The sequence below is a fragment of the Bos mutus genome, chromosome 14 (genome assembly GCF_027580195.1).
Source record: "Bos mutus isolate GX-2022 chromosome 14, NWIPB_WYAK_1.1, whole genome shotgun sequence".
Classification (NCBI taxonomy): Eukaryota; Metazoa; Chordata; class Mammalia; order Artiodactyla; family Bovidae; genus Bos; species Bos mutus.
The window spans coordinates 42,271,364-42,279,598 of NC_091630.1; positions in this window are offsets into that span (position 1 = coordinate 42,271,364).

Here is an 8,235-nt window from a genome sequence, read left to right on the forward strand (position 1 = left end):
GTCTACCTGCAATGTGGGAGACCTGGGTTCGATCCCTGGATTGGGAAGATCCCCTGGCGAAAGAAATGGCAACCCACTCCAGTATTCCTGCCTGGAGAATCCCATGGATGGAGGAGCCTGGTGGGCTACAGTCCACGGGGTCGCAAAGAGTCAGACACGACTGAGCGACTTAACTAACTTAACTTCACTAATGAACCACCGGGGAAGGCTATATATATACACACACATGTCCGTACGTATATATGCTCTGTATTTCCTTCATGTATTTTAGATGTGCAAACATTCATAAGAATATTCTTATTGTTCCAATTATTCTAAGATTCTGATACATTTCAGAACAAAAGAAAATACAAAGAACTTCAGCAAGACAATAAAAAGAAAGACTTTTGGATGTGTAAAAGATTTATTTCAAGTCTTAATAATTATATTTTATTGAAATGAACTATCAAGATGGATCTGAGTACTAAATTAGGATTAAGTGAAAAGAGAAATACATTTAAGTTTGTTCTGATTTTTGAAATATCATTCAATTAAACCTCTCTAATAAATATGCATTATATGCGTCTGCCTAAGAAAACATCTGATTTGTTTCCTGGCTGTTAATGAATGCTTTATGTGACTATTTGCTCTTCTATGAAATAAAAATGGGCATTTGCCCAGCAACCCCACCTGTAGATGTTGATATTTTTCTCTTGTTTTCCTGACTGAGGGTTTAATGCACACTCTATTTTTCTCTTTTAAGTGATTAGAAACAGATTTTGGAAACTTTGTAGGGAATATATTTTGGTTCACATTTTCCCCTCAAATTGATTTCATCTATTTAGAAACATAGCTAAAGTACTGCATCTAAGCTAGTTTTCCTTCTTAAAATTCAATTTTAAATAAACAAAGTGGTACCTAACAGGTTTCTCACGTGGTTCATGATACATGATGCTCTTCACTTGGATTTAAAATAAAGTATTGCTGCCATTGCCTTGAAGCTTCTATTTTGAGAAGGAGGAAGGATGTTCTATTTTTTTTTAAATAGATAGAATGATCCTTAAAAACAGCACAACCTGTTTTTTTTGCGAGATGTAAGCTCTGAACTGGAGCATCGCCTGAACACCGTGCTTAGCAGTCAGCAAAGATGCTACCGCTCTGCAAAACAGATAAAACCCTTCCATATAAGGAAGTTGAAAGAGTTTTTAAGGTACAGTTGTTTAAAGGGTTGTTTTTCTCCAATGGCAAATTAATGACACGGTGAAAGCAGTGTTAGTATGAGGTATACACTCCAAAATATTCACGTTGGCATGGCATTGTGTGCAAAAGCAACTCTTAAGGAAAAAACACCTTTTGAAAACCCACTCTACGCCTTCCAACCTCATCTTCAATGACAATGTGGTTACTACAAAATAAAGGACTGTTATCTTCTCTTCATTCAGACCTATATAGCCTCTGAACACCCAGCCCCATAAGCCTATCAAAGCCTAAAGTAGTTAGTAGATTCAGTGGGAGGGAAGGTAACAGGAGTGGCATAAAGCTAACTGGAAACATTTTATCAGACTACCCAGAAATATATTTTAAATCTGAAGACCAACTGAATTCTTTAGTTTGGATGTCAGACTAATTTATTTGTGCTTTTATAGTTTGAATAAAATAGGAATAGCTTTATTTCCCATATTACCTACCTACTTTGTCCTTTTTAAAATCTTACTATGGCTACTATCAAAAACCCTAAAAATAACAAATTTTGGAGAGGATGTGGAGAAAAGGGAGCCCTTCTTACACGGTTGGTGGGAATGTAAATTGGGACAACCACTCTGGAGAACAGTATGGAATTTTCTCAAGAAACTAAGAGGAGAACTACCAATGACCCAGAAATTCCACTCCTGAAAAAAATGAAAACACTAATGTGAAAGGATACATGCATCCCAGTGTTCATAGCAGCACTATGTACAATAGCCAAGATATGAAAGTGTCTGTCAAGAGATGAAAGGATAAAGATATGATATACAATAGAATATTTCCTCAGCCATAAAACAGAAAATGAACTTCTACCATTTGCAGCAATGGGGAAGGACCTAGAGATTATTATGCCTAGTGAAATAAGTCCGATAAAGACAAATATTATATGATACCACTTAAACGTGAAATCTAAAAAATGCAAACAGATGTGCACGCAAAATAGAAATAGACTCACAGACATAGAAAATAAATGTGGCTACCAATGCGGAGAGGGAACAGGGGAGGGGTGAGATGGGGGTATGGGATTAAGAGACACAAACTGTTATGTATCAAATAGATAAACAACAAGGACATATTGAACACCACAGGGAATGATAGCATTATCTTGTGATAACTTTGAATGGAGTATAATCTGTAAAATACATAATCATTGTGCTGTACACCTGAAACTAATATGATATTATAAATCAACTATACTTAAGTAAAAATCTGCTCAATGGCAAAAAAATTGAATAACAAAATTTTTGGTTTCAGAGCTATTAGAAAATTTCTTTTGCAGGGTAGTCTCTCTATAATAGTTCTATGTAAAAAAAGACACACACACATATGAATATAGTTCTCTATGTGTATATATAAAACAATATAAATTATAATACTCTGTAATGCAAATAAAAATATGACCAGTTTATTATGAACTACTCTAATAGCAAGGAGTGATCTAATGATCTCTACGCTAAATGTGCTCCCATATACTATTTTGTCAGTAGGTTTGTTATTGTTACTATATACATGACTCTTACTTTGTAAGTATTTATTGAATGTAACTCAAGGGATTTTATTTATTTTTTTTGAAGACTAAGAGTTTTCGTGCAGGATCTTTATACACGTCCAAGGTCAGGAGCGGCGGCCGTGAGGAGATACCCCATGTCCAAGGTAAGGAGCAGCAGCTGTGCTTTGCTGGAGCAGCCATGAAGAGATCACCCATGTCCAGGGTAAGAGAAACCCAAGTAAGACAGTAGGCGCCGAGAGAGGGCATCAGAGGGCAGACAGACTGAAACCACAATCACAGAAGACTAGCCAATCTGATCACATGGACCCAGCCTTGTCTAACTCAGTGAAACTAGGCCATGCCGTGTGGGGCCACCCAAGATGGATGGGTCATGGTGGGGAGGTCTGACAGAATGTGGTCCACTGGAGAAGGGAATGGCAAACCACTTCAGTATTCTTGCCTTGAGAACCCCATGAACAGTATGAAAAGGCAAAAAGATAGGACACCGAACTGAACTGAAGAGTTTTCATGCAGGGTCTTCATAAAGCTATTCTTTAAGTCTCCCTCAAGGGATTAAGGGATTATTTCAGGTCACTCAAATGCCTAGTGAGATCAGGCCACAGCATGATTTTGTAGAAAATTCCACTCGATCGATCACCTACTTAGGAATTTCTGGAAAGGAATCCCATAGGATTTCTGTCAGGTTAGATTCCCTTACACAAAACATGGTCTTCCAAAGGAGAACTCGGCAGGGCAGCTGGGCCTTCCAGTCTGGAGAATGGAAAAGGATGAGGAGCAAAGTGGCATTGATTTTCTTCATGGTAATAATGGCTTCTGCTGCCTTGACTCAGAGCCAAAGAGCCACACAGATACAGTAAGTCCCTTATGTACGAATAAGTTCCATTCCGAGAGGGTGTTTGTAAGTCCATTTTTTCCTAAGTCCAACAACTTTAACCTAAGTACCCAGCTAACACAATGAGCTATGTAGTACCATACAGTAACAGGTTTATAATACTTTTCACACAAATAATACACAAAAAATGAACACACAAAAAAATAAAGATTTTTAATCTTACAGTACAGACCTTAAAATGTATAGTAATACCAACTACATCACCACTGCTTTTACACTTGCTTCTGGACATCCTGGGCTTGAAGTAAAGATACTGCAGTTCTGTACTCCATACAATGTGTGTATGCTCAGCCACTCAGTCATGTCTGACTCTTTGATACCCCATTGATTATAGCCCACTAACTTTCAAGTCCATGAAATTTTCCGGGCAAGAATACCAGAGTGGGTTGCCATTTCCTCCTCCAAGGGATTTTCCTGACCCAGGGATCAAACCCACATCTCTTGTGTCTCCTGCACTGGCAGGCAGATTCTTTATCACTGATCAACCTAGGAAGCCCCACTTTGTGAGTAGTGTCTAGTAAAGTACAGAGGAGCACAACCCCTTGTAGAAGATGAACACATGTGACAATGTAAAGAGTTGTGTCTGACTCGTTTTTGACCCCATGGACTGTAGCCAGTCAGGCTCCTCTGTCCATGGAATTCTCCAGGCAAAAATATTGGAGTGGGTTGCCATTCCCTTGTCCAGGGGATCTTCCCAAATCAGGGATTGAACCCAGGTCTCCCACATTGCAGGTGGATTCTTTACCATCTGAACCACCAGGGAAGCCCAAGAACACTGGAGTGGGTAGCCTATCCCTTCTCCAGGGGATCTTCCAGACCCAGGAATAGAATCAGGGTCTTCTGCATTGCCAGCAGATTCTTTACCAGCTGAGATACCAGGGAAGCCCCACTCTATACAGTAGTGTACAGTCAAGTACACAGGAACACAACCCCTTGTAGAGGATGTGTGCATCTGACAGTGTACACAAGACATATGAGCTAACTTATGTGATTGGACATGCAAACGTATGTTCCTGTCTTTAAATACCCACAGCTTGAAGGTTTGTATGTAAGAGACTTACTGTATTCAAAGGAGTTGTGAACAATAGCAGAGGTCCTATATTTAGAGGAATCTCATTAAGATGGGAGAGAAGCATGTGAGAAGCAGGTGGCTCAGTCAACACTCTAAGTATGTAAGCCAGGGTGGTGTATAAAGATAAAATCCCCAAGGTCATATCAGTCCAGGTGGCATGCTGCCAAATGATATGAAGGCAACTGGAAAGCCAATCACTTTCCTTGATGAACCTGTGTGCAAATAATGTGTCATCAAGGCAGTAAAAACTAAGCAAGCAGATAATAATTACAAGCAACAAGAGAAAAACTTTTAAAGAAAGGTGGTGAATGTGGATGTTGGTCATTTGGTCAAGTGTATGTATGTATGTGTTAGTCACTCAGTTGTGTCCGACTCTTTGCGACCCTGTGGACTACAGCCCCTCAGGCTCCTCCATCCGTGGGATTTTCCAGGCAAGAATATTGGAGTGGGTTGCCATTTCTTTCTCTAGGGGATCTTCCAGAGATCCTGGATCTTCGAGACCCAGGGATTGAATCTGGGCTCCTGCATTGTAGGCAGACTCTTTACTAAGTGAACCACCAGGGAAACCTATTTGGTTAAGCAGATATTAGGAAAGCTGCATAGCTGCTATTGGGCTTCCCTGGTTGCTCAGAGGTAAAGAATCCGCCTGCAATGCAGGAAATGTGGGTTTGTTTCTTGGGTTGAGAAGATCCTCTGGAGAAGGAAATGACGACCTCTCCAGTATTCTTGTCTGGAAAACCCAATGGACAGAGAAGCCTGGTGGACTATAGTTCATGGGGTCATAAAAAGTTGGACACTACTTAACGACTAAACAGCAACAACACAGCTGCTATTGAGATTTATCATGCACATTAATATATTAATGAAATTGAGAATGCTCTTTAAATTTGCCCTGCATATTCCAAACTTCTTTTACCACATAACCTTTTCTTTTTATATGAAGAGGAGTACCCAATAGGACCATAATATATTAGGCAACACTGATATAAAATCATACAAAAAGCACTATATAACAAATACTAGGTGAATCCATAAAGCCTGAAGGGATAAAGTCTGAAGTAAGCAAATGATAAGAATGGCCTAAATTCCAATTTTTTGATTATATACTGTGTGTCAGGCATGCTGAATATTTTTGTAAATAATAAGTAACATATATTGAGCACTTACTATATGTCAGACATTGTTATAAGCAATTCATATTCATTATTTGATTCATATATATTAATCCCTATGAGGTGAGGGCCATTAATATCTCCACATTCTGTATAAGAAAGCGAAACTTAAAGAGGATAAATAAGAAAATGAAGCTTAAGGAGGATAAATAGCATACCCTTAGTGAAAAAATAGCAACTTGATCCCAATGTATCAACCATATTTATAACTAACAATTATATAAGGTGTTAAGACCAATAATAATATTATGAACAAAGACGAAAAAAGTGAAGTTTTTCATTTAACTAATGGGAGGATTGTGTTACAGAGTTAACAGCTATAATTATACACAATGGAGAAAGGATGACAGAAATACCATCATATCTTCTGGAAGCAATTCATGGGAGAATTTGGGAAGGTTGCTTCCTTATTCATTTGGGAAGATTGCTATTATTCTTCAACTTGTAAGACAAACAAAACTAAACTAAACAGCTTTTGCTGTTATCATCTGAAAAAAATAGACTATATTCAAAATAACTATTGCCCGAACATGTCAAAATGATTGCATGCTTTTTTCAAATGTTGGCTCCTAATACAAAGATTGTAAGGATTCAGTCCATTGGATGAGATGTTGTTTTTAGAAATGATCTGCCTCCTCTGTTCATTCATATCCAATTCGAGGAGGAAATTATTCTGGAATCTTTTTTCTCATTATGGTCTTGATGTGAAATTCATTTCGTGGTTGCTAAGCATCTTGAAAATACAGTGGATGGTTGCAACTACATATTCTTCTCCGGTGGCTTCACTACAACTGCTCAAATAACAAATGATAAAATGTTTTAGATTGCCTGTTATTTATTTTGCTCGTCCTAATGTTGAATTTATTTAGAGTTTCCAGCAGAAATTGTGTTTTTTAGAGTATAAAAATAGTATTCTAAGATATTATAAAATGTGGCTAATTCAGAAATAAAACATAATCTATTAAATTTATAAACATGGCTTGAATGTATAATAATAAAAATACATAAACATTATTTTTATAATATCTTTCTCCTCTATTTAATCTTTTCTGTCTCTATTAAATAACATACCTTGAGGTAGGTAGAAATAAATTAACTATGTTTAGGTTACAATTTTAAAGAGGCCAGGATATAGTAGAAAATAATATTTGAGCAGGAAATAGAACTGTGACTTCCAGATTTCCATTTTGAGGCCTTAGAGGCTAGGAAGTAGCTAAAATTAATGATTAGAATAACAGTGATAAATCAAATCCATTCCAAAGAGAAGTTGATTTTTTTTTTTTCTGATTTAAGCAGCATTTCTTCCGAAGTTTAAAGGATTTTAAAAGCTACTTTACCTGGAAAAATATTATTATTAGATGGCAACAATTTTACTCATAATTTTATAGCTTTCCATATCCAAATTGTGATTCGTCTTAAAGCAGAATTTAAAAGATAGGTCTTAGGGCATTATTTTCATTTTTATTGATATAAGAACATTTCTAGAATAATTTACTTCAGGCCTGTCTAGCATTAGCTTGGGTCTAGAGATCAGAGGTAAGATGGATGAGATGCTCCAGGTAAAGCTAGTCCTAAAAAACAATGGATCCTGAAATATTTCTCACTAGTTTTCAATTAAAACAGTAGAGTACACGGTCCTGGGTAAATATATGCACTTTCAAACTCATGGTAAGCTAATTGCTCCTCATACAGAAAATGTAACAATATTAGCAGCTGTCTGATAATGCAGTGACTTGCATTCCCACAGAAAAGAAGATTTTGGCAATATTGGGCTGAAACATCATGGTGTATGCAAATTCTCCTGGCAAGGTTTCAAGCTGCAGACTGCCCAGCCCTCACTTTATCATCGTCTAGTCTGTTCAACACAAACAGTGAAGGTGTGACTTTCCGATTTACAGATGACCCCAGACTGAGAGACACGAAGATAAAGACGGAGGGAAGGAGAATGAGAGTGCACATGGTAATGCTGTTGGAAAGCCGAATGAGGACTAAGAATTATCACAACTATTTTCTGAGTTAAATATAAAGGCTTGAGTGGAAGTTTGAAAAGGAAGTGTACATTAGAAGGATGTAGGAAATTTACATAGAAGAGCATCACGGTAGAATGAATGAGGGGTTTTGTTGGCAGCAAATTCAATAAACCAGCAATAAAACGAGGGGATCCAGTTGCTTGTTTTTTCTGTTGCTGTTAATGTTTCATTTGTTTTGTTAATGCTGTTAATATCAATAGGAGTAGCATGCCAAGAGCAAAGAAGATGATGATCTCTTGGGAAAACACATTTAGTGTGTGGTATGTGGTTCTTGTCAGCACATGTTTATAGCAAGAAGTACACACTGGAGTCTATCAGGGAGAGATTACTGGCTT